This window comes from Anser brachyrhynchus (genome assembly GCF_964034855.1).
Source record: "Anser brachyrhynchus genome assembly, chromosome: 14".
NCBI lineage: Eukaryota > Metazoa > Chordata > Aves > Anseriformes > Anatidae > Anser > Anser brachyrhynchus.
This window is the reverse complement of record NC_137709.1, coordinates 18905043-18929804: the sequence shown is the minus strand read 5'-3', so window position 1 is coordinate 18929804 and position 24762 is coordinate 18905043. Positions and strand designations below refer to the sequence as shown.

Below are 24762 nucleotides of genomic sequence, written 5' to 3'. Positions count from 1 at the left end.
CAAGGCAAGCATCCTGGTGGGGGGTCTGTTATAGACCGCCGAACCAGGATGAGGAGACTGATGAGGAGTTCTACAGGCAGCTGGCAGAAGCCGCGAAATCATCAGCGCTTGTTCTCGTGGGGGACTTCAACTTCCCAGACATATCCTGGAAGCACAACACAGCCCAGAGAAAGCAGTCTAGGAGGTTTCTGGAGAGTGTGGAAGATAGCTTCCTGACGCAGCTGGTTAGAGAGCCTACCAGGGGAGGTGCCCCGCTAGACCTTCTGTTCACAAACAGTGACAGACTGGTGGGAGATGTGGTGGTCGAGAGCTGTCTTGGGCAGAGTGACCACGAAATGGTAGAGTACTCTATTCTTGGCAAAGCCAGGAAGGGGACCAGTAAAACCGCTGTCTCGGACTTCCGGAGGGCTGACTTTGAGCTGTTCAGGACACTGGTTGGCAGAGTCCCTTGGGAGGTGGTTCTGAAGGGCAGAGGAGTCCAGGAAGGCTGGGCACTCCTCAAGAAGGAAATCTTAATGGCTCAGGAGCGGTCTATTCCCATGTGCCCAAAGACGAGCCGGCGCGGAGGAAGACCGACCTGGCTGAACAGAGAGTTGTGGTTCGAGCTTCGGAGAAAAAAGAGGGTTTATAATCTTTGGAAAAAAGGGCGGGCCACTCACGAGGACTATAAGGCTGTTGCAAGGCTGTGCAGGGACAAAATTAGAAGGGACAAAGCTCATCTGGAGCTCAATCTGGCTACTGCTGTTAAAGATAACAAAAAATGTTTTTACAAATACATCAACACCAAAAGGAGGACTAAGGAGAATCTCCATCCTTTACTGGATGCAGGGGGAAACTTAGTTACAAGGGATGAGGAAAAAGCTGAGGTGCTTAATGCCTTCTTTGCCTCAGTCTTTAGCAGCAAGATCAGTTGTTCTCTGGATACCCAGTACCCTGAGCTGGTGGAAGGGGATGGGGAGCAGGATGTGGCCCTCGCTATCCATGAGGAAATGGTTGGTGACCTGCTACAGGACTTGGATGTATGCAAGTCAATGGGGCTGGATGGGATCCACCCGAGGGTACTGAGAGAACTGGTAGAGGAGCTGGCCAAGCCGCGTTCCATTATTTATTGGCAGTCCTGGCCATCAGGGGAGGTCCCAGTCGACTGGTGGCTAGCAAATGTGATGCCCATCTACAAGAAGGGTCAGAGGGTAGACCCAGGGAACTATAGGCCTGGGCACTACAGTGCCAGGGAAGCTCATGGAGCAGATGATCTTGAGGGTCATCACACGGCACTTGCAGGGCAACCAGACAATCAGGCCCAGTCAGCATGGGTTTATGAAGGGCAGGTCCTGCTTGACAAACCTGATCTCCTTCTATGACAAAGTGACACGCTTGGTGGATGAGGGAAAGGCTGTGGATGTGGTGTACCTTGACTTCAGTAAGGCTTTTGACACCATTTCCCACAGCATTCTCCTCAAGAAACTGGCTGCTCGGGGCTTGGACTGGCGTACGCTTCGCTGGGTTAAAAACTGGCTGGATAGTCGGGCCCAAAGAGTTGTGGTGAATGGAGTTAAATCCAGTTGGAGGCCAGTCACTAGTGGAGTCCCCCAGGGCTCAGTACTGGGATCAGTCCTATTTAACATCTTTATCGATGATCTGGATGAGGGGATCAAGTGCACCCTCAGTAAGTTTGCAGATGACACCAAGTTAGGTGCTGTGTCGATCTGCTCGAGGGTAGGAAGGCTCTGCAGGAGGATCTGGATAGGCTGGACCGATGGGCTGAGGTCAACTGCATGAAGTTCAACAAGGCCAAGTGCCGGGTCCTGCACCTGGGGCACAACAACCCCAAGCAGCGCTACAGGCTGGGAGATGAGTGGTTAGAAAGCTGCCTGGCAGAAAAGGACCTGGGAGTACTGGTTGATAGTCAGCTGAATATGAGCCAGCAGTGTGCTCAGGTGGCCAAGAAGGCCAACAGCATCCTGGCTTGCATAAGAAGCAGCGTGGCCAGCAGGTCTAGGGAAGTGATTGTCCCCCTGTACTCGGCTCTGGTGAGGCCGCACCTTGAGTACTGTGTTCAGTTTTGGACACCTTGCTACAAGGACATGGAGGTGCTTGAGAGAGAGTCCAGAGAAGGGCGACCAAGCTGGTGAGGGGTCTGGAGAACAAGTCTTAGAAGGAGCAGCTGAGGGAGCTGGGGTTGTTCAGCCTGGAGAAGAGGAGGCTCAGGGGAGACCTTATCGCACTCTACAGTTACCTTAAAGGAGGCTGTAGAGAGGTGGGGGTTGGTCTATTCTCCCACGTGCCTGGTGACAGGACGAGGGGGAATGGGCTGAAGTTGCGCCAGGGGAGGTTTAGGTTGGATGTTAGGAAGAACTTCTTTACTGAAAGGGTTGTTAGGCATTGGAATGGGCTGCCCAGGGAAGTGGTTGAGTCACCATCCCTGGAGGTCTTTAAAAGACGTTTGGATGTTGAGCTTAGTGATATGGTTTAGTGGAGGACTTGTTAGTGTTAGGTCAGAGGTTGGACTGGGTGATCTTGGAGGTCTCTTCCAACCTAGACGATTCTGTGATCAGTAGCTGTAAACGTGGACCTATTGCACAATGCTCCAGCCATACCTTGGCCCATTCAGAACTTAAAGCAGAATACGTATCAGCATCCAAATCAGCAACCTTTTTCCCCCTGCCAGGGTAGCTCAAGGACTGCATGGAACAGGCACACTTATGACCTGTCAATAACAGAAGCTCCTTTGCTAAAACTCACTTTGTGCTATTGCATTAGCATTTACACTCGTAATCAAGCTGTTAGCCATCATTTCTGAAAACAAGTACCTCGATAATGATTGATCATGCAAATTATATCACATAATTTGCATATGCTCCCTAAATATAGGATAGGCTCCAGTCTCCCCTGACAGAAAGGTGAAGAAGGACACACCATTCGCAGTGTTCTTGCCATCAGAACTTGGAGCTGCAATTACACTCCACAATGACCTCCCTCTCCCCTTTCAACACCCAACAATAACCATTGCAGCAAGGACATACCTACTGCCCTCCACCATCCAAGGAAGATGGCAATTTTACTCCAAATGTTTTCATTCATTTCTGTGTTTTAACTTAAGATTGATTCCCATCTGGTATTTTTCTTACTAAACCTGATGTTACTGATGGCCAGCCCACTGGGTTTGATGACCACCTGACTACTACACAGAGAACATTAGCCAAAAATGGTACAGAGACATAACAGAAGAAACACTGAAGCTTCACCTTTTCCTCTGAAGCCACAATACCTAAATAGCCACAACACGAAGACACTTTTTCTCTGATGTTTCAGGGGGGTGTTCAATTTTTTATACTTTGATTAAACCCAGAGAAGGATTAGAGACAGCCTTGTTTGTTTTGATGCCTAGGAGTTGAAGCAATGTCCTGAAAGCATTTACTCTAGCTGCTGCTCTGTTTGATTCTTCCAGAAAAAGACACAGAGCTGGATGTCAGACATGCCATTTCTATACTAGACAAACTACCGAGCAATCAGTCAACAGCATGGTGGGAAAGAGGGAGGCAAGTGATGGACTCTGACCGGGTTTCATATTGCTACCTTTCTTTCCACAGGCAAACACAAGTCAACATTATGTGTCATTCAACTCAAATCAATTAGCATATTCTATTCATATTTGGCTGTATTCATTTGCAACATTTTTTTCCTAAAAAGCTTGTTTCTTTTCCGTAAGCAAACAACTTTTATCTCATAAATAAATATGGCTCCCCCAGCACAAAGTTTCATTTCAGCTACTCCTATTTTACGGTTGTCTGCTGCTGCTTTGCCCTAAAGCTGTGATATTCTTTTCTCAGAGTTAACTGCAGCCACTCAAGAGCCTGACGTTTATACCTGTATACCTTGTTTTGTTACTGAGGCTTCTTGCTTGCCAACATCAGTGACAGAGAGGTAAAGTACAATCTAGTCACCACAGGGAAGTTGCATTAAGAGATGATTGTTCTTCTGACTACCAGTTACCCTCCCTACTCAGTTCATAATCTACCACAACCCTTAAATCAGCACTTTTCAGTGCCAGTACCCTTACCCAATTCTGCAAGAATGGGATGCCTGTATTACTAGACTCATAAAATAAAGTATGTATTGCTCTTTCATAACTGTCATCTAAAGAAATCAGATAATCCTCTATTGGTGAGATTTACTATGCTTCCTTTACTATCTCCTCATTTTGTCTCATATACAAACTCTGCAAGGCAATTGCTTTTTGTTCTCTCCTTGATCAAGAGAATGCTAGAAACTATAGATCTGTAAGTAATTGCTTTGGGAATTCATTAGAACACACACAAGCATGATATATTTTATTTCCTACTTTTGCTCTTGATTTACTAGTATGTAAAATTTAAAGACCAATTTCACGTGTGCCATCTTGATTTTCTATCATAACTTGCAATTCATAACACAGTATGCTACCTTATACAAGTCAAGTATGACAAAAGAGTTCTTAGTGAATCTATTTCCAGTTTCTGTAGCTCTTTGGAGAGCTGTACCTTTTTAATACATATGCTTGAATTAATAAAATGACAATCATTTTGTTTTGCAGGAATTACGAGATGCAGGTTCTAGGCAGATAAGACACATTGATGCTATATGAGTAGATATTATCAGCTCATTTTCAATTTCTTTGTATGTTTGATTGCAAACTTTCTTTCCTTCATGATAAGATACAAACAATAACTTTAAAGTTGAACAAAAAATGTTAACGTTCTTCTCATACTCAGGCTTGTTTCTCTTCAGTTGTTTTCACTCCTGCCTACTTCTTCATTTTGAGTTGGGTAACTTTTTTCATTTTGAAAAAAGTGTTACTTTGGTTTACAAGACGACAACATGCAAAAACTTCTGGTCACTAACAGGCAGTTCAGCCTTTAAGAAATATAAATTAAAAAGAAACATTGAGTTACTTGCACATAGAAGTATCTATACTACAGCAGTCAGCTCCTTTAATTGCAGTGGATTCATTTACAAATCCACCACCAGCTTTGAATCACAATAATTCAATTCAAATGATTTAAACAGGCCTGGGGAAAACAAAAGAAAAAACTGATCAGACTACTGTGATAACTGGTAAGGAAAATGCTTCCAGCATATTGCATAGCCAGAAAGACGGGCAACTAAAATTAACAGTGTATTAAAGTGACTATTTTTCGTAAAGTCTGATTTATAGTTCAGTTTCACTGAACTGACAATCATAATTAATACCAGCACAAACTGAAAGTAAAGTGGCTGTTAAAATACTAACAAACGGCAAGTGCTTTATGTTTACTTGTACCTAACAAAAAGCAGCCACAGAAAATACCAGACTAGAGTGAATCAGAGCATGTGCCTGTTCTGCACTCAATTTCCAAACAGTGTAACTAATTTCAAACACAATTTCCACCAGAGAAAAAGAAAAATTGTTTGTTTTTAATGCTTTCATCCCTTGCTATAGGAGGGGCACATTCTCATGAGATCCAGCAACACCTGATCGAGGTAAGGCAACACCTGGGCAGGAGGCCAAGGGACACAGCAGCTGGGCACAGCTTTTTTTGTTTATTTCTTGGAGTATATAAAGGCCCAAATGTATATCTGACTTTCATTACTTTGATCCCAAAGAATTTATATATACACTATTTCAATACTTCTGTATTTGTAGAGGAGGGGAAAACAGATTTCACCAACATTAAGGCAGTTGATTTGGAAGAGGTTGAGCCATATTCAAGGATATCTACTGTGATCTTGCCTTGACTAGAAGTCCACAAATGTCTAACTGATGCCTATAATTCCATGAGTTCAATGCACAATTGTCCTATTTATAATCTGCAGTAGAATCCTTTAGGCAAAGCTGAGCAATCAGTGACCCTTTTCAAATTGTCACTGTTCCCTGCTGGTACTAGGGCTGCTCCCTGCAGTCCCAAAGAAGGCAAAACACCATTGACTTCACTGCCTTTCTCAACCTCATCTCCTGCATTAACATAGCTCAACTTGTTTTTTTCAGTGTAGGGGAATTTTCTGGTACTATGACTTTCTTGCACTCTTATAGATGGACGTTACCCCACTGCATCTCATTTCTAGTCAGTTCAAGCACACCAGCTTGCTAAGGTCATGCCAAACTTCAGAACTACGAGCCCATCCTCTCCTGTGACAAGAAGAAAGGGAGAGAAGAGGGTTAAAATGCAATGGGGACAGAACCTGGACAACAGTCTTTAAGAAGTTTATGCAGGGAACTTGCAAAAGAGTAGTAGAGTACATCTTGAAACTTAAACTTTATTTGTACAGACCTACTTTCTTAGAGATACATTTCCTAATATTTTTGAGGCACCTGTTTAAAATTTGCCAACAATTTCCATTGTAAATAAAATTCCTGAATTAATGAAAAATCTATCTTAGGTTTCAGTGGAAGGTATTGGAAAAAAGTTCCAAAGTTTTAAGAAAGCAGTACCAGGAAATATGTTACTGTAACAATTTCATTTGGATTTCTTTCTGCCTTAGTGATTCCTGTGAGAACCTCACTGGTTATCTCTGAAAAAAAACAAAAACAAAAAAAACACAAGACAGAGCTCTGTTTTTCCTCATTTTAGCTATAAACTGATAATACATATGTAAGCATATATGTATATTCCCCTATCATTATGAAAGGGTGATCTTAAGATATGAAAAAAGGGAGGAAAAGATTTTTAAAATGCTTTCAGCAGTGGTGAGTAGGTTGCGTGAGTAGGTGACCCTGTTAAATTTGAGCTCCCTCTCAATAGTAGGAAAGGAAAAAAACTAAGATATGCATGTGGATATTGCGACTTTTGCCCCTCTTCAAATAGATGCAGCCTTTCCCAAAATAAATATATATTTTTAAAAGCACTGCTTTTATCTTGTTATACTACAGATACAGAGCATAAAGCAGCTCTTGGTTTATTAATTCTAGTTCACTCTGCCACATTCCTTAAGAAGCTATAAAGTAGAGAAGAGAGCCACCATTTCAGCATGGCAATCCTATGAAATTCAGCATCTTAAAAACACACACCAGCAAAATTCCTTATTCATTTTTTTTCCCCCACAAGTCATTTTGAAGAAATTTAGCCAGTTTATCAATTGACAACTCAACATTATAAGACCAAAGCAACCAAGAATCCAAACCATGTTGTTTTCCTCTCTAATAATGAAATTATTACTTAAGTAATTCAGTTTCTTTTCAGAGAAATGTAACTTCATACTTCTCCCCTCCCCAACAGAATTGAGGTGGACTTTTTCCACTACAGAATTCAAGAAGTGCAGAAAATTTTTATCCTACTAAAGTCAGCTATATATTATCATTGACTTCAAGAGGATTTTATGCTTTAAAGATGATTACATGCATATATATGTAATGTTATTCCCAACTTTCCCACATCTCTGTAGGAACAGGTAGAATGATCTTCACATTTCTCAAGTGGTCCTTCGTCAAAGATTCTTATCTCTTTGAATTTAACTTTGAAGTTTCTAGATTTAAGGGAGCAAGCGATTATTCTCTATGGCTTGAAACATGCTATTTTTTGTAGGTGTTCTTTTCTTATAGTAGTAAACCATATGCAATTAGAACACAGCAGAAGACTCAAAAAACAGAAGCTAAGAGAAAGCTACAAAATTATAAAAGAAAACAGCAGGTATCTTTACAGAAGGAATTCCATCTTTATTTAAACCCTACATTTTATAAAACAATTAGAAATTTAATGTTTCTAAATGTGTTCACATTTTAAATGCATTCACTTACATTTCTGTGCTTGTTTCTCATTAATATTCTAGCAATTAAGCCTTGGGCAGTTTTTCTGATACTTATCTGCAACATGAATATTATGGAATAATAATAAAGATGAGGTCATAAAACCACAGTCAAATACAAACATCTGTACAAACAACAATTTATGTTTTCCCTAACCAAAAGGGAACCACAACTATATCTGTGTATTTGTAGTTGGATCAATTTAGAATAGAATAGTTCAGTTAGAAGGGACCTACAAAAATCAAGTCCAACTGCTTGAACATTTTAGGGCCAACCAAGTTAAAGCATATTATTGAAGTCATTATCTGAATGCCTCCAGAAGGGGCCCCACCACCAGACAGGGGGCATCAACCAGCTCACTAGGAAGCCTGTTGCAGTGTTAGACCACCCTGAGGGTACAGAAATTTTCCCTGATGTGCAGTCTGACCCTCCCCTGGCACAACTCAGTGCTGTTCCCTATGACCTGCCATCGGTTCCCAGGGAGAAGAGGCTGGCACCCCCTCTGCTCTTCCCTTCCTCAGGGAGTTGCAGAGAGCAACAAGGGCACCTCATATTCAGTTTTTCATGCAGCAACATCCCCAGGTCCTTCTTCTCAGGGATACTCTCAATCCACTCGTTCTCAGATTTCTATCTGTGCTTCGGATTACACTGACCCAGGTGCAGGACTTCGCACTTGAGCTTGTTGATCATTAAGGTCCATATAGGCCCACCACTCAAGCCTGTCAAGATCCCTCTGGATGGCATCCCTTCCCTCCATGTTGAAAAATGAGACAAGTGCAAATGAATTTAATTATGTCACTTCATGGAAATCCACTTTGTTTTTAAAATAAGTTCTATAACAAAGCCAAACTGAGTCACCAATGGGATACGCATTGTGAGAGCCAAGTGACCTAATTAAGTGGCCAACAGTGAGATCCTGAAAAGTTGATTAACCTCCAAACCAAATCCCAGCCATTCACTTGAGTCACAAACCCTTCTTGTGATGTTTGCTGTGTAAACACATTGTCTGCCTCCCTCTTGGAAAAATAAAATATTTTAACAGGATTCACGTAAGAAAAAAAATCCCATATGCATAGCTTCTTAAAACTTATTTTGAAACCAAATTTTCCAGTCAAGTCTTTATCCACTGTTAGCACCACTGTATATCGAGTAACTATAGGAGCTATACAAGAAAGGAAGAAATGGCATGCTCATGTTCATTTATTAGGCTGAACATTGCCGCGTTCCACACTGCATTTATAACTAATACTGTCCTTGAAAGCTCCTACAACACAAACATTTTTTTTCCCACACTACCATTAAGGAAGACTGTTGGGAAAGAAAACAAAGACCCTGCTGTTGGCAGAGAATGTCTCAGCTGACCTACACTCCCAGATGCAAAGGCTAGTATTGAGAAATGAAAACAGTAGCCTGGGGGCTGGGAATGTCATCTGTCTTCATTAACCACCATCTCCAGTACTATGGACTCAGAGATACCCTGAGGGGGAACAAAGTGCCACAGAAAAATCTCCTCCAAATAAATCACATTTTTAAAGAAACAAGTCAAGCACTCACATGGCAGCCAGCTGCTAGTGTTATAAAGGATGGATTTCTGTGTGCGTGTGTACTTTTTAAAGCTTTCCAGCTTGTAATGGGAAATTATTGCCATTCGTAAGAAAGAAGCAACCAGCAATAACAACCCTATTTGGCACCATCTTATGTTATGCCACAAATCAGAGTTTCAGGGTACAGTTACATAGTTTACTATTCTCATCCTTGATCAGCCAAAAAAAATTAGAAATAGGCATGTATGATAAATTAGGATTTTAGTACTGTCCAGTTCTTTGGCTGCTTTCTCTTGATCTATTTTCCTAGTTGAAATGTTTGGTTAGCAAGCAATGTCTTTAAAAGTCCTTCCACTTTTAATTATAGGAAAGCTAAATGAGTGAGCACAACTAAATGACTTTAGAGTACAGTGGGACTATCATAACCTTCAGGGTTGGCTCTATGTAAAAAAAAAATCTCAGCAAGGCCCTATAGCTTACCTCAAGCACTATTTTTTTTTAGAACCCCTAATTTTTCTTCAGAATCTTCAGTGATTGGATTAAAGAAAGTAAACACCAAAAGCCACACAACCAAACACTCCCCTGCATACAAAAAGACGAAAAATATTACAGTACTGAGAATCACATTCCCAAGGTAGGTTAGTTAGAGGTTAATTATCTAACCTCTTAAAAATAGTGTCCCTGATTTGCATCCTGGGTTTGTGCAGTCCCATTTTCCACATATAGCATTTCTGGAGGATTAGTTCCTCAGTGTTCAGAATTTTACACATCAGCTCAATTCTCTTCTGTTCGTAGTTCCATCTACCTTTTACCTTCAGAAGCGATTCACAGCTTTCCCAACTCCTTTTTCTCAAGAAAAGTTACACTGAGTTTTACAGTGTATAAAAGAAACACCTTTAAAAGGTCCAGTAAAATGAGTTGAAAAAGAACAGAAGAATAAGTAATGAAAACTGTTTCAAGTAGCACTCCATTCTGCAGCTATTTCCATAAAAATATACAGCACCATTTTTTCATGTAAATTAATTCTTTTCCTTTCTTTTCGCTTTCTTTTGAATGTATGTGGGGGCTTTTCTAGTAAATATGAATCTTCGCACAGTTACTGCATTTTTGCCAGCTCGGCTTTAGCAGTCTAACCCCATTTAGCAGCCAAATCAAATACTTCTGCCTACTCGTGACACTGAATAGATCAGTTCACTGATATTTCAGCAGCCAGCAGTGATCGTGATGAAGAAGCCAAAGTAAAGATGAGAAAGGTATCTGAGCTGGAGCATCCCTGTGTAGAGAGGTGTTGGCATGTTGCTCATGATGAGAAATCATTCTTAGAACGTGTTCTCTGGCGTCTACTAGAAACATGACGACTTGTCTCTAATACCAAACAGCTGTCATCTCATAGACAGAGGAGAGAATGAGCCGTGCTGAAAAAAAATAAGTGACTAATCCTTATTTTGTGGGTTTAAAAAGATGTGATAGTCACCTCCATATGACTGTTTCATTGCTCTGCACAGGCAGTACCTGCTCCTTCCCCCAGCACGTGGCAGTGGAGATTGTTGCCTACTACCTTTAACACCGCTTGGTGCAGAATTGTCCCCAGGTATTTTGCAGTCTTCCAGAAAACTCCAGCTTACTGTAATTGGGCTAGTAACTGTCACTATCAGTCAGCCAGTAAGCACACACATACACCACCCCCACTGTAATCCTGATTTGTCAGAGTATTCACAACACCAAAAACTAGCATCTTGTTTTGCTAAATGCAGTCTCGAACTTCAGTCTTAAAATAAGACTGGATTACCTCCCTTTGCTTAATAAAATGGAAGCAGGATCTGACAAAAATACAGAACTTGGCAGGAAGAGGAAGTTTTTACTTCGTAACAAGTTATAATTTCCTGACATTATGACAAACTGCCAAAGAACAGATGAGATTCTAAAATGCTTCTCTTCTTTGGAGTGCATTCTCCCCCAAATCTGCAGATAAAACCAGAAATCTTACAGTGTGGTGCTGCAGAAGTAGCTATTACTATAGTTTGAAAACCTGAAAAAGCCACACACAGAAAAACACTTTTTTATAAGCTTGGTTCTTTTATAAGCCTGTTTCAAAAACCAGGGGAGATGTTCTGAGAAGGGCTAAACTAATTAAATTTGACCACAACTACATGCATTTTTTCCCCAAACAAAAGCATCTGCTAAGTCACATTTGAGCTGCAAACTTGGATCAGCATCAAAACCAGGCTCAGCCTGGCCAGCAGCACTGCAGAGCTATTGGGAATGCCCAAAAACAGGGTCAAGGCACAGATAAGGATGATTTATTTCAAAATGACATCATCTCACAGTTTTACCTAATGTTCAGTAATACTTAGTATAAAGCCTTGCTTTGCAATTTATTGGTTTTCGTCTTATTTAGATATTTTAAAAACATCCCAATCCATAATCAAACAACAAAAAAAGTTTTTTTTTTGATGAACTAACCCCAGGTTTTGCGCAAGGTGCTATGGAGTCTGTATCTTGATATTACTTCAGCTGTACTTGTTCTTCAATCACAAATTCCTGCTCCATTCATGAAAAACTGGCAGCATTATGATCAAGAACCGGTTTCCCTTCAAGTTGTAGAATGGGTACAGGACCAGCTTCATGGCATTTAACTTTCTGATCACTGTTTCAGCTTTTACAATGAATTAGAAAAATGGCCCAGCAAGTAGAAAAAAAGCCCCACTTGGAAAATGCTGAAGGAAGAATTGAGCAGCGGTGGCCTGTCTTTAGTGGAATACAGTTTACCTAGGGACCCAAAAGGAGACTGGCAGAATTTGTTTTAACCAACAAAGCCACTGGCTCACTATCCTGAGTGCAACTCTGAAGATTTACTTAGAAGATATAATGGACAAATCTATGGGAGGTTTGCCTTACTTGTATCATACCTCACCAAATTGTGTTTCCAAAACTTTTGTCAGTGCTCTGATAAAACTCAGCTTTGAAGCCTATACATTATACAGACTTCCAGCTTTAGACTGCCTAAATAAGTAAGAGAAAAACAGTGCATAAACAGATGAGGAGAAAACTGAGTGGCCTATACAGGTCTCACAGTAGATCAAGTGAGAAGTAATACTACACTGCATGGTGCCTTACTCCTCATTCACTGCTCTTAAACTAGGTTGCCTCTTACACCATAATAAAAACAAATAAACATACAAACATATACAACAAACAATAAAACTCCAAAGTCTGGGTCAGGGTGAATCAAGCAACAAATTCAGCAGCTTTCCAGTGTGCTCTCAGTCCTATGTTCCTGACACTATGTGCCATGGACAGAAAGAAAAACGTTCAGCTGACAGTTATGTCAAATTTCTGTCCTGTAGATCTCATATTTGGATGTACTGGATAAAGCAGGACTCCTTTGAAGTGGGCTGAGGGGGCATCATTATCATCTACAAAAGTGACAGAAGTGGAACAAGAAGATGAAATAAAAGGGCAAACAATCACATCAGGAGTAGGTGGCAAACTGTAGACTTCTGGGAAAAAATGATGCAGACTTGGAGCCTTTAAAAGGTTCACTGCTTTTGTCAAGCTAATGGCACAATTATTTTAAGTGTTTCTATGGATATAAAACTTGCAGTGTTATTAATCAGCTCATGCTTTTTGGAGAATCAGACAATTTGATCTTAGTTCATATGTCTAATGTATTGCATTGCCCTTTTTGAGCCAAGCCCACCACATCTTACTGCAGACATTTCTACTAAGTTTAACGAGGAAGAGATGTTCAGTAGAAATCACACTGCACAAAACACTTTCTGCAAAAGGTTTTGTCTGGAACATTCAGAGTCAAAGGTTGCAGCTTTATTTCTACCACATTCAAAGCTGAAACAGTGGCTATCTCCATTTAGGACACTATGAAAGAGTGATATAGCAACTTTTAAGGTCTAAATGTCACTCATTGTCATGCAGGAAGTGATGCTAGAAGCATATACCTTAACACTGCCTGTGTGAATTGGATTATTATTATTATTTATTCTTGACTGGCCTAAAGCCAGTCTCTGCAGTCAGAATGTTATTTGTGGGAAGATACCATTACTTACGTGAAACACCACAAAAGGATAATATTCTATGTACAAAATGATAATTATTGTTGGAATAGCAATCAACAGCCATGTTTTCTCATGACTGTGCATTTCTGAATTCAAAGTCTGCAACAACATTTGAGAAAAAATAAGTTTCCCCACCCTATTGTGGTCTAACAGCAAGTTATTCAAATGCTTAGACAGCTTAGAAGATAGGAAGAAATGATTGATGTTTGATGAATAGAAAGGTTACAGAGGAATAACAAAGATCAAGTCAAAAAGGCAGACTAGAAAAGTGACCTCAGTCCAAGTGGAGAAAAGGCAAAAAGGAAACTGTCCTAATAGAAATTGAAAAAAGAAATATACCCGTATTTTTTCATGCTGCCAAGTCACACTGCTCCATAGAAGATACTAAGTTTGTCATAGGATGAACTGGTCCATGAGAAATACATGGTAATTAAATACTGGTGAAAGTTTGTAGTTCGTAGGTCTTGCTATTATTTTTTGATGTGAAAGTAAATCATGTACTGTCTCATTCTAGAACTGCCTGAAGTGACCCATTTCACTATTAGAACTGGACAAGTTAATTGCAGCAAATATTAGTTTAACTCATTCTTTTAAATTAATTTAATAGATGAATTAATTGAACTTACCTCTAAGCTATACCAATTTGCTTATTTTAAATTATTTAGTAAATTGTTTACGTAGGCTAATTAGACTAAGAATTAAGTGTTAAATTTAAGTTCATCTAGACACCTTGAATATATCGACTCTTAAAATGACAAAAGCTACCCTAATTCTGTTAGAAACAGCCTTCTCCCAAAACAATTTGAGAGGCAGCTTATTTGCCTTTCAGACTTGAATAATTTAAATAAAATAAATCAACTCCACTGTAAGTCACTCTTTATGAACAGAGAACCTTTCACTTCAGGAGATCTGGCAAGTTGTAAGGACTAAAACTTGCTATGAACAAATGTTAAAGAAATGTATATTAGCTGTGCTGATCCCTTGTTCAATGCTAGCAAAATTATACTTCATGACTACCCTTTAATGATTTTTCTGACTCAGATGGTAAAGATATATTATCATTACTTCTCTAGGTCCCAGAGCTGTGTTGCTGGAAAGCCATTTGCTGATGGAATGGTGTCATCTGCCTGATCTGAATTTAGTCCTTCCTTCACCTTGTTTTATTTTTATTTTTTTAAATTATTAAACCATTGGAGAGCTGACCAGACCCTCATATACTGCCATAACTCAGTCAGTTCTCTGGGTTTCAAAGAAAGAAAAAATAGAATCGGGCCTACTGTGCCTTAGCTGAAAATTACCAGCTGTTTTGAAATTTTGATGTTAGCAACATATGCCATTTTTATTTATCACAGCTACCATTCTGGAACATGCAAGAACCAAACATATGCACACATTTTGGCCAAGCAGTTAAAAATACCCATGGAAAAAGTTAGAGAACAGACTTGGCTTGCATTACATCTGCTTTTTATCTCACATGGCTGTCACTGCACCAATTAAATATAGCCATTATCTGAATAATAATTTATGTCACAGGATTTGAGAAGGGGTAGAGAATGTCACCATAAAGTCATGCATACTTCTATTGACAGCCTTCAGCACAGGAGAGGGGCAACTTTGTGATGATGTCTGCCTGTGAAAACAGCCCCTCCAAGATCACTGCAGCTGGATGTGAAACACCAGTCTCCACAGAGCTCTCATTTACACCTGTGATTGAAGTGCCCAGCAGTAACTTTGTGATGGAAAACTCCTTTTTGCCATAACTGCCATCTGTTTCTTTGCCAAGCAGAGTGCCACTGATTCAAGCGGCCCCTAAAGCTTACCATAGTTCTTTCAGACAAAGTATCAAAGTCTTTACTCACAGCCCATAGATATCATTTAATGGCAATTCATTAGATTGCAATGAGTTTACTTGAACAAGCTGTGATTTCAAATTTGTTTCAAGGTGACTTTGCCCTATATTAAAATGAAGAAAACAACAACAAAAATAAGAAGTCTCTCCCTATCAACCTGCCACAGCCTGCTGTACCCAGTGAGCCCATTCTTTTATTGCTGACTGTTTGAATTAAAACATGGTCATCTGTTTGCATTCAGCTCCAGAGGTGAAATAGGACTGGAATCTATAAAACTGCATTGTGAGCCAAATATTGAATTTAGCCCAGCCATTTTTCCATTATGTAAGTGCTCACTGCATACAGACTGTCTTTGCAAAAAGAATAGCTTTGCACTTAATTTCCTGCATAGTAACGTAGTCAGAAAGAGGAAGCATTTGTGATAAGCTTAGTATGTCACTCAATCTTTCCAGCAAGACTTTTTCAAAGGAAAACTGCACCAACTTACACACACACCTGAAAAACCTTTTGAATGCTTTTCTCCAGGTATCCAAATACGGATTTCACGCTAAAATCATTTGCAAGATAAATACTTTTTTTGTGAAGTATTCCAAAGTTCTTTCAAATAAATACACACCAAAATTTTTCAGTAACATGATGAGATGATTCTGATTAGGAAATAGAGTAACAATGCTGGGAAGTTCCCCTCTACTCCCTTCTCAAGCCCCCCCCCTCCCCCTCCCTTTTATTTTTGCATGATGTTAGCTCCATTAGGAGGAGCTCTTGCAGTATTTGGCCTATAAAGGATTCTGGTTTAGCTAGTTATATTCAAACTAATTACCTAGTAAAAAGGGACATGGCTTTAAAAGTCAGAGTGACAACATTTGAAGATGTGTGTCTTGAACCTTACAACTTTCATTATCATCACTCTCAGAAAACAGACAGGTGAAAAGCAACAGAACTGCTTTAATAGTAGTGCTGGCATTTGTTCGTCTCAGGGCATACTTTCAGACTTGCCCACAACATACCAGCCCTAAAAAAGTATCACAAACATATGCTGGAAACATAAAAATGTTAAATTATAGGACATGGGCAGAGTCAGTCATGAGCCATACCCTTTGTGTTACCACAGTAATAATATATTTTCCACCAAAAAAAGTAATGGCACATCCTGGCATGGCAGTAAATACTAGAGTATCAGTCTGACATCCATTAAGCTTCCTAACTCTATTATATGCCATTTCTATGCCGTTGAGGCAAAGTTTAATATAAAGGTTCTTCTGGGAGATGTATCCTGAAAGAAATTGAATTCATTTCCAAAGAAAACACAGAAACAGCTGTACAAAGCCTAGTTCCTGCACACAAGATCACTGTACATTGGATGCAGTGATGAGACAACATTCAGGACCAGAACAGAATTTCAATACTACTGACTTGGGTAGTCTTTATTATTCAGCAGGTACAACTAACCAGCACATCTTCTATTGCTTATCTGACCAAGACAAAATCAGACATCTCATGAAGATGGAAAAGCCCAAAAGTAATAAGCTTCAAAGCACCTACTGCAAGTCCCTTTAGATACGTAACCATACACAATTCAAAGGACAAAAGCTGGAAGCTTAAACTCAGTCAACTGAGACACACAAACCTCAACACACATAGTTCAGTGCTATAAAATAACCTAAGGAAGAAAGCGTCAAATGCTCTGTGAAGCCAAGCTACCAAATGTGTAGATGAAGTTAAATTTCATTAATTGTTTTTAAAGAGTTTTCATAAACATTTCAGTTTTGCCAGTTATGTCCAATTGCATGTTGATTTTCACAATAATTCTTTTTATTTAAGCTCCACTTGGCAGTCATGCACCATTAGCTTTTTCTCTAAAACAGCATTTACTCTACTGTTTGGAGAAAGGATACAATACATCATAACACCTGCCCAGTCTGATTAAAATGTCCAATAAGACAGCAACTTTCAAAGTTTCTTGTTTGAAGAAGCTTGCGTTAAGTTTCTCAGAATATGTATTAATAGCAAGGAAAACTGAAACAACATTCTGTAGTGGTGGAAGCTGTTACTTTATTTTTTACTTTATTTTTTTTTTCCTTTTAAGCTGCTATAATATCCAACTCTAGGAAAAAAAATCTGACTACCTGGTAAGTTACTTTTTTATTTACTATATACTTTTTACAAAGAAACACTTATAATGTGCTTTTATCTTCTACAGAATGAGGAGGAAGTGACACAGCAAGAAAGTTAAGAACAAAGTCTGCAATACTTTAAGGTCTAATTTCAAATATAAGAATGGTCATACTAGATAAATATCCATAAATCATATATATCCTGCTGGACTTTTTTTTTATTATTATTTTTAAGTCAGTAGCAAATTAAATCCTTTTTAAAGTGCTTCAGCTACTAGGATGGCAAAGACAGAAAGAATGAGTTAAGTTCTAGCTCTGCAACTGAATTTATTTGTACTTGTTAGTTCATAGTAAATTCTTAATGAAATTTTAACTTTTTGGGGGGGGGTTGGTATATATAAACAACAATGTTAATTACTTTTAGATACCCCCTTCATTTTAAAAAATACAAATACTTGGTTAGTCATTATAAATAATTCATGTAATTCAACTTAATGCGAACATCATTTCTTGCATGACAAGTTATGAAGAATGTGGATTGCCTAGGTGCTATTTTTCCTCCTTGATTCACTACTACTCCTTTGGAAATTCAGGCTAATTTTATGCTTAATATTTTCAGACCCTCTATTTTCATTAATTAAATAAATGTTTCACAAAGACAGCTCTAATGAGAGATCGTATCTTGAGAGATGAGTTAAAAGAATAGCCCAGTCCTTTCTGTAATCAGGGCTCTTCTCTAATTAGATTTATATAGTATACGTAGTGTCATTGTCAAACATCAAGTACCATGGAAGTAAAAGGTCCAGTCACAGGAGCACTAGAATAATTATAATGTTTTGATTTAGCAAACACCCTCCAAAATGAAGAGGACAGCATTACCTTGCTACTTCTTGACAATTGAAAGCTTTTGACAGAGAATGATAAAATATAGCATCCTGAGAACCTACACAGAGGCTTAGATATAATACAGCTTTGTGACGTACTGGAATTATTTGCACTACTCAGTGACTGTCTCAATGAGCAGCGATAAAGACAGTTACAGATGATATTTCAAACTCAGTTCAAAATATGTTTACATAACATTGCTTCATATTTCATGGGTTCTGAATCTGAAATGCCTTGAAGACACAAACTAACAATGGGATAGTATTAGCCAGCAAGGTCATGAGTAATTACAGCATTTTAGATAACCACCCTATATTTTGTTAACCATTTTGTGATATAATTAAGGATATTTAACCTTGACATTGTTTCCTCTACAATTGTTACTGTACTCTGTAGCTGGTTTGGTAAAATTTAAAATCCACATTTGACAGAAAACTGCCTCTGAAAAAGTTTGAAGAATTGTGCATATATGAAAATAGGAACAAGAACTGAAGCATGGGAGGCAGATGAAAGAGCTGTAGTCTTTGAGAAAGGAGCCAGTATAAGGCTATCTTATGTGTTTTTGACTAAAGAGGCAGTAGAGTCATATGCGAGGACAAGTCAAGAAAACTTGCTGTGATTTCACATTAAGGCAGTGAAGTTATGTCAGACTGCCATTCTAGAAGCAGGTTGAAAAGAATGTTTGCAGAAAAGAACCTCCGGATATATGACACGGAGCTACAAAAATAAAAGCACAAATGTTTAAGAGAATATACATGAAAAAAGTGCTGAGGAAGTGAGTGACAGAAGATTAAAGTCAAGAGAAGATTGCTGAAAATGAATATAGACTTGCTCAGATATTGAGATGATTCTGCAAGAACACTATTAACTCTAATGGCTGGATATAATCCTTTATAAAACCAAAGAATATGAATGGTATCAGATCAGATACAGCTGATGATCATGATCACCAATGGTCATGATCCCTAGACATGAGTGATAGATCAATATGTATTCTCTGGCAGTGGCTATAAAATTGTTTCAAATTTTCATCGTCCTGAACTTGACCCTGGTTGTAAACTTGCAAGGATTTAGAATGTGTAACTCTATGACTGCTCTGTATCACACTGGCCAGCTTGCATACACACTAGATTTAAAACCATGGGATAGAAAATGTTTTTTTCTTTACAAAAATCTTACTGCAGAGTCCAGTAATGACGATATGCGTTCCAAGAAAAAGTACAGTTATGGCACAGCTACTTGCATAACAATCAAAAACAAAATAGACACAGCTACACAGATTTTTAAGACCATCATAAATGATGAATCATGTTTCAGAATACTGAATATGGTGTTCAATATTTTAAGCTTCCAAACCTACATGTAGGGGTATCATTTAAAAGCTTCAAAAAAATTATTCCTTAAATGGTAAATTCTTTGATTTCTATTGTCTTTTTCCACAGATGCTTTTTAATAAAATGGTTAATTTGTCCTGTGCAGCAAGTTACTTCTCCTACCTAACTGCCAAAGACAGAATAGAGAATATATCATGTATTTTTCAGTTCTTTAAAAAAACAGAATTTTGAATCTAAAATAATTAGGAATATGCCACATTAAATATTAGATCTCTTTATGCATTCATATAATTAATCAAATACTCCTAAAACTGTTTATAATTAGAATATTCCTGTCCCAGTCATTATCAGATGTTATTTCAGTAGAAATACTAAGTTTTGAAGTTTCTTCCTTCAGATCTGCATTGCGAAGTATATTTGTCAAGCCACTTAGATACAATGTGGAGGGAATTCTGTATCTATTAAATTATTGTAGTGCTGCTGGGCCATGTTGCTGCAGTACATCTTTAAAACAAATTTGAAGAAAAATATATTCTTTTCATGAGGTCACAGAAAAACCTGTTAAGATGGATGCTATCATGCCTACTTGACAGATAACTAAACTAAAGCAGTACACTGGTTTATTAAAACTAACAAGTGAGTTTGAATGGGAGCTAAAGCTGAACGCATTGATCTTAATCTCATACCTCAAATGCTAGCCAGTCTTCCAGGAAGCACTCTCCAGTAATGCTGCTGAACATCTATTGCATTGTTCTTTAACACATTTGAATACAATTTCATGCATATAATTCAAACATCATACTTAAAACTTGTTACTTGATACCTACTCTCAATTAAGTTACACTTGAAAATGAGTGCAAAAATAGAATGGGAGCAGAAAGGGTGTTGCTTTAACTAAGTTTCATCCTTAGTATTTACAAAAGTTACAGCAAAATTACTGAGCTCCTTCAATGCCCATACATTTGAATAGCTTCAGGCAGCATAACAGTTACAGTGCTTGTGCTGGACAGACCCTGCAGAGATATTAGAGTTCAAGCAGTTTCTAAATCAACAGCTGACCTGCTCCCCCCCTTCCCTGTAAAAGTCTGGAAAGATGGATAAACATAAAAATCATTATTTTTATAGACAGATCATAATATTTCAAATAAACCATAGTAAATCTATCACCACAAAATCCAGAAGTTAAATTTCACTTCTTTTTTAAAATGGTGCTACTAAATTCTCAAAGTAATATTACACACCTAATTTATGTTTGCATCATATTTGCCCATTTCCATGTCTTTATGAAATATGCCTACCATTCTGCTTTTAAACCATCAGTTGCAGAAAGATAATCCAAGATAATTATTTGGTTTTGACTTACTATATTTCTGGTAATATTCACCTGTTCTACTTTTTAAAATGTATAATATAATCTTAAGAACAATTAAAGCAAATTACACGAGGAAGTTGTTATTGAATTGGATATTCCTTTATGGGCCAACAAGCTTGGTATAAAAAAAAGTATCTTGAACTCAACTATTGGGAATTACTTACCCTATCACCTAATCAAAAAAAAGGATGTCTTATCTCCTTGTCTCAACGTGACCAGCATTATTTACAAAGCCACAAGGCGTACTGGGTGTAGATGCCAATGTTTCAGCAATGGGGGGCCTGCAGGGGAGGAAAGTCCTCTCTGTGAGGAGAGGCTGGGACCGCGCCACACAGGCCACACCTGGTTCTGACTGACCCAAGCAACAAAGCTGCAGAACTGCTTCCAGGTGCCCACACCCAGACCACCCTGTGGCCCAAGGAAGAGGCCGCGATAGAGCAGATAGCCACACTGGAGCATAGGTGGAAGTTTCTGACAAAACTGCAGGCCCGTGGGGAGCCCACATCTGAGCAGGTTTTCCTGACAGAAACAGCCTGTGGAGGATTTGTGTGAGAATAGCTTCTCCTGAGAGAAACTACAGCCCACAGAAAGCACCCACTGAAGCAGATTTTCAGGGAAAATGTGTTTTTATTTTTTTTTTCCTCTTTATTTCTCATTACCCACTTAAATTGGCAATAAATTAAGTTTTCCCCAAGTTGAGTCTGCTTTCTTTGTGATAGTAACATAAACAATCTCTCTCACCATTTTTTATTTAATCCCATTTCCCCCCATCCAGATAATAAGGGGCAGCTGGGTGAGCACCTGGCTGCTGGCCAAGGTTAATCCACCACCACAGGTCAGTCTTTCTACTGCTTGATTACACATAAAGGCTGTAGCTAAACAACCTAGTGAGAACAAGCCACATGTGTTATTCAGTGACTGCATCATTTTTTATTTAATACTATGAGTGTTAATTACTGGTCACACTGAGGAATGTCTTAGCTGTTACTGTAAGTTTAACAGCCACAAAAAGTGAGATCTAAATTCCACTTACTCATTGTGGATCAAAGAAGTAGCCTTCACTTGGCCCTCACCTCACAAGAGCAAGGAGCACTAAACATTCAGTTATATTTTGATTGCCTCCCTATGAAATTCAAGGAATGTAAGAAGTCACAGTAGATTAGAAACAGTAAATTAAAAGAGATTAGAGATATTTGAAAGATAATATTTTAGAGAGTTTTTCCATGGACCTTCAGTAGATACAATAACTGTTTTAGGTTTCCTTACTAGAAGTGGTTTCACTATAAAAATATGTAAGATTTGCTTCAGCTACCTATAGACTTTCAACTAATACTGAACTACCATGTCAATATGCCTTCTGAATGCCTGTGTTATCAGCCTTTTCAACATGCAACTCTCGACACAATACAATCACTTCGGCTCAACAGACTAGAAACTGCTTAAGTAGGCATAGATAACTTCAAATCCACAGGAAAATCTATATTGCTCATACTATGAGCATTTCTCAAGTTTAAAAGCTACTGTGTAAATTATTACACACAAAGTAGTTCTGCTACCTTTTTTTTTTCCCCAGAAGTGTATTATTACTGAACGTTCTTTAAGAAATCCCAGTAAATTAGGCTTTTTACTTTAAAAAGAAAAACAAGTTCTTGACAAACCCGTGAAGACAAATACATATTTTTTTTAAAGAAACTAGTCATGATCAGAAGTACCAGTTGCACTCAATATAAAGAAGATAGGCTTGTATACTACCTTTAGGTTACCTGAAGAATAACATAAGTAAAACATGTCAACAAAAAGATTGTTATTATAGGCTCCTATGTTTTATCCATTATGTGGCAACTAACATAGAATGACAACTGAAATTTGATCATTTACTTCCTTTTAATCACCTCTGAGACAAATTCTCTAAAGACCCACATTACATTTACAAGACTTACCTCCTTCTCCCTTCAGCAAGTAAACCCAGATTTTTATCTGCTAAGTAGCCTACTTTGATACCAGACCTTTATAGACTGAAGTTTTACCAAAGAGCCAACACCTGAGAACACTCTTTCACTAAGGATACAGTCAATCAATTGCAAACAGGACCTCTTAATTAGAGACTGCTGCTTAGAAGATGCCTCCTCTATTTCCCTAACGCCTTCCTATAAATCAGAACTGTAGAGAGATGACTTTCATAAAAAATGACCAGGGGTTCAGTTTCAAGAGTATTTACAGGTGCAATTTCCAAAGTACCTTCCTCACCCCATGTGTCATTAATTAAGTAATCAGTAAAAGGAGGGACTGATGTGTATCCAAAAGCAAACAAGTGATTCTAATGAAACATCATTTTCAAGATCTAACTAGCAAAAAGAGCTCATCTTTATTTCATATCGATCTTATAATTCATCACAAAGGAACAGATTATTCCATGACCTGAACAAATTCAATTCATGAGACCCTGAAAGTAAAGCAGTAATTAAAGAATATGTGAAAAGATGTCAATTTCTCTACTATTCCTCTTGATGAATTCTCCTCCTCAGTGTTTTGAATCTGAATATCCTGGCCCCCTATAGTTCGTCTAAGGAACTTTCCTTGTTTTTCTTCTTTAATCAAAACTACTTGCTAGATACTAAAAGGAATTTCAATTGGTCAAATTCAAGATAGCCTTAAATGTAGAAAAAAGAACTCTAATGATTTCACCATACATTCCTTGATTCCACATTTGGCTCACAGTAAATCTTTGGAGTAAATCACACATGGAGAAAGGCCCTATTATCCACTGCCAAAAGGAAAATAAGTTTTAGAGTTGTCATCTCTTTTTTAAGAGAGAATAAGAGGAGATGGCTTCTATCAACTTTGTTAGAATAAGCAACCTCATGGTACATGACTGGGAACTTCTACAGCTAATCTAAGAAAATGTTAAACTTTCCACTGGTGAAAGAACATGAGGAACAATCTGAGGACAGAGTACATTCTGATATTAAGTGAATACTATCACTGATATTTGTTTACTGTTTACACGTTACCACTAAATAAATAGATAAATAAATAAGAACTGTAAATAGAGCAAAACCTATATGAATTCAGAAATAGCTTCCTGGGAAATGTGGAAAAAGCAAATCCTGATATAACTAAAAGCAAATCTTGGCCTAGAATCTTTAATACATTTTATTTCAGCAGATGATGACCAAGTTGAAAGTGGAAGGCTTGAAATTTATTTTCAACACAGTGGGGCCAGTGCTGTGTCTTCTCATTCATGGTGTTTTTATTGCAAACCTTTCAATGTACACAGTTGCAGAAAAAAAAATCCACTCTAAGAAGAAAATTATGACCAGTACATTTGTGTCCAGAATGAGGTTTCTCCATTCCATGTGACTAGCACAGAAATAATAACTCTACGATGAATTAGTCCCATACTGTTCATAACTGGAACTGACCATGGACTGAAATTCTGAAATTGTATACTTTAAAGAATAAAATTTCAAGACAAAATGTTCTCTTCCTGTAATACTTAACCTTTATCTCTCTTTGAAGTTCTGTATTAAACACTACTTGTTAAATCAAATCCTTAACCCTCAAAATATTTTCCTTGAATGTTTCTCTACCTTACAGAATATTTTTCTACCTTTGTATCATTTCTCTGTTAAGTGGCAGACAAATGTATTTTTCCCTTTAGTCTCTTGATTAAATTCAATGAATAATTTCCTCCAAACTACTGAAGAGAAGTACTTACACAGCTTGTTTTATAAATAGGTACTATTTAGTTACTAATGTTAGTAACTTATGGTCTGTGTTTTACAATAATTATGTGGAAAACATGAGAAAAATTCCAGAGCACAAGCAATC

At 38.2% G+C, this 24762-nt stretch overlaps 2 long non-coding RNA genes across 3 annotated transcripts in view; both read right to left on the bottom strand.

The window, feature by feature from the left end:
* LOC308177542 overlaps positions 1-24481 on the bottom strand; it is an 82032-nt gene extending 57551 nt beyond the window's left edge. For both annotated transcript variants that reach the window (XR_013939238.1, XR_013939239.1), the window contains exon 1: positions 22872-24481. This is a non-coding gene — a long non-coding RNA (uncharacterized lncRNA). The remainder of the gene's footprint in view (positions 1-22871) is intronic.
* On the bottom strand, positions 4342-7818 carry LOC308177543. The gene is made up of 3 exons (XR_013939240.1): positions 7751-7818; positions 6449-6528; positions 4342-6145 (listed from the first exon to the last, which is right to left on the bottom strand). It is a non-coding gene; the product is annotated as an uncharacterized lncRNA (long non-coding RNA).
* Positions 24482-24762: the final 281 nt, after the last annotated feature.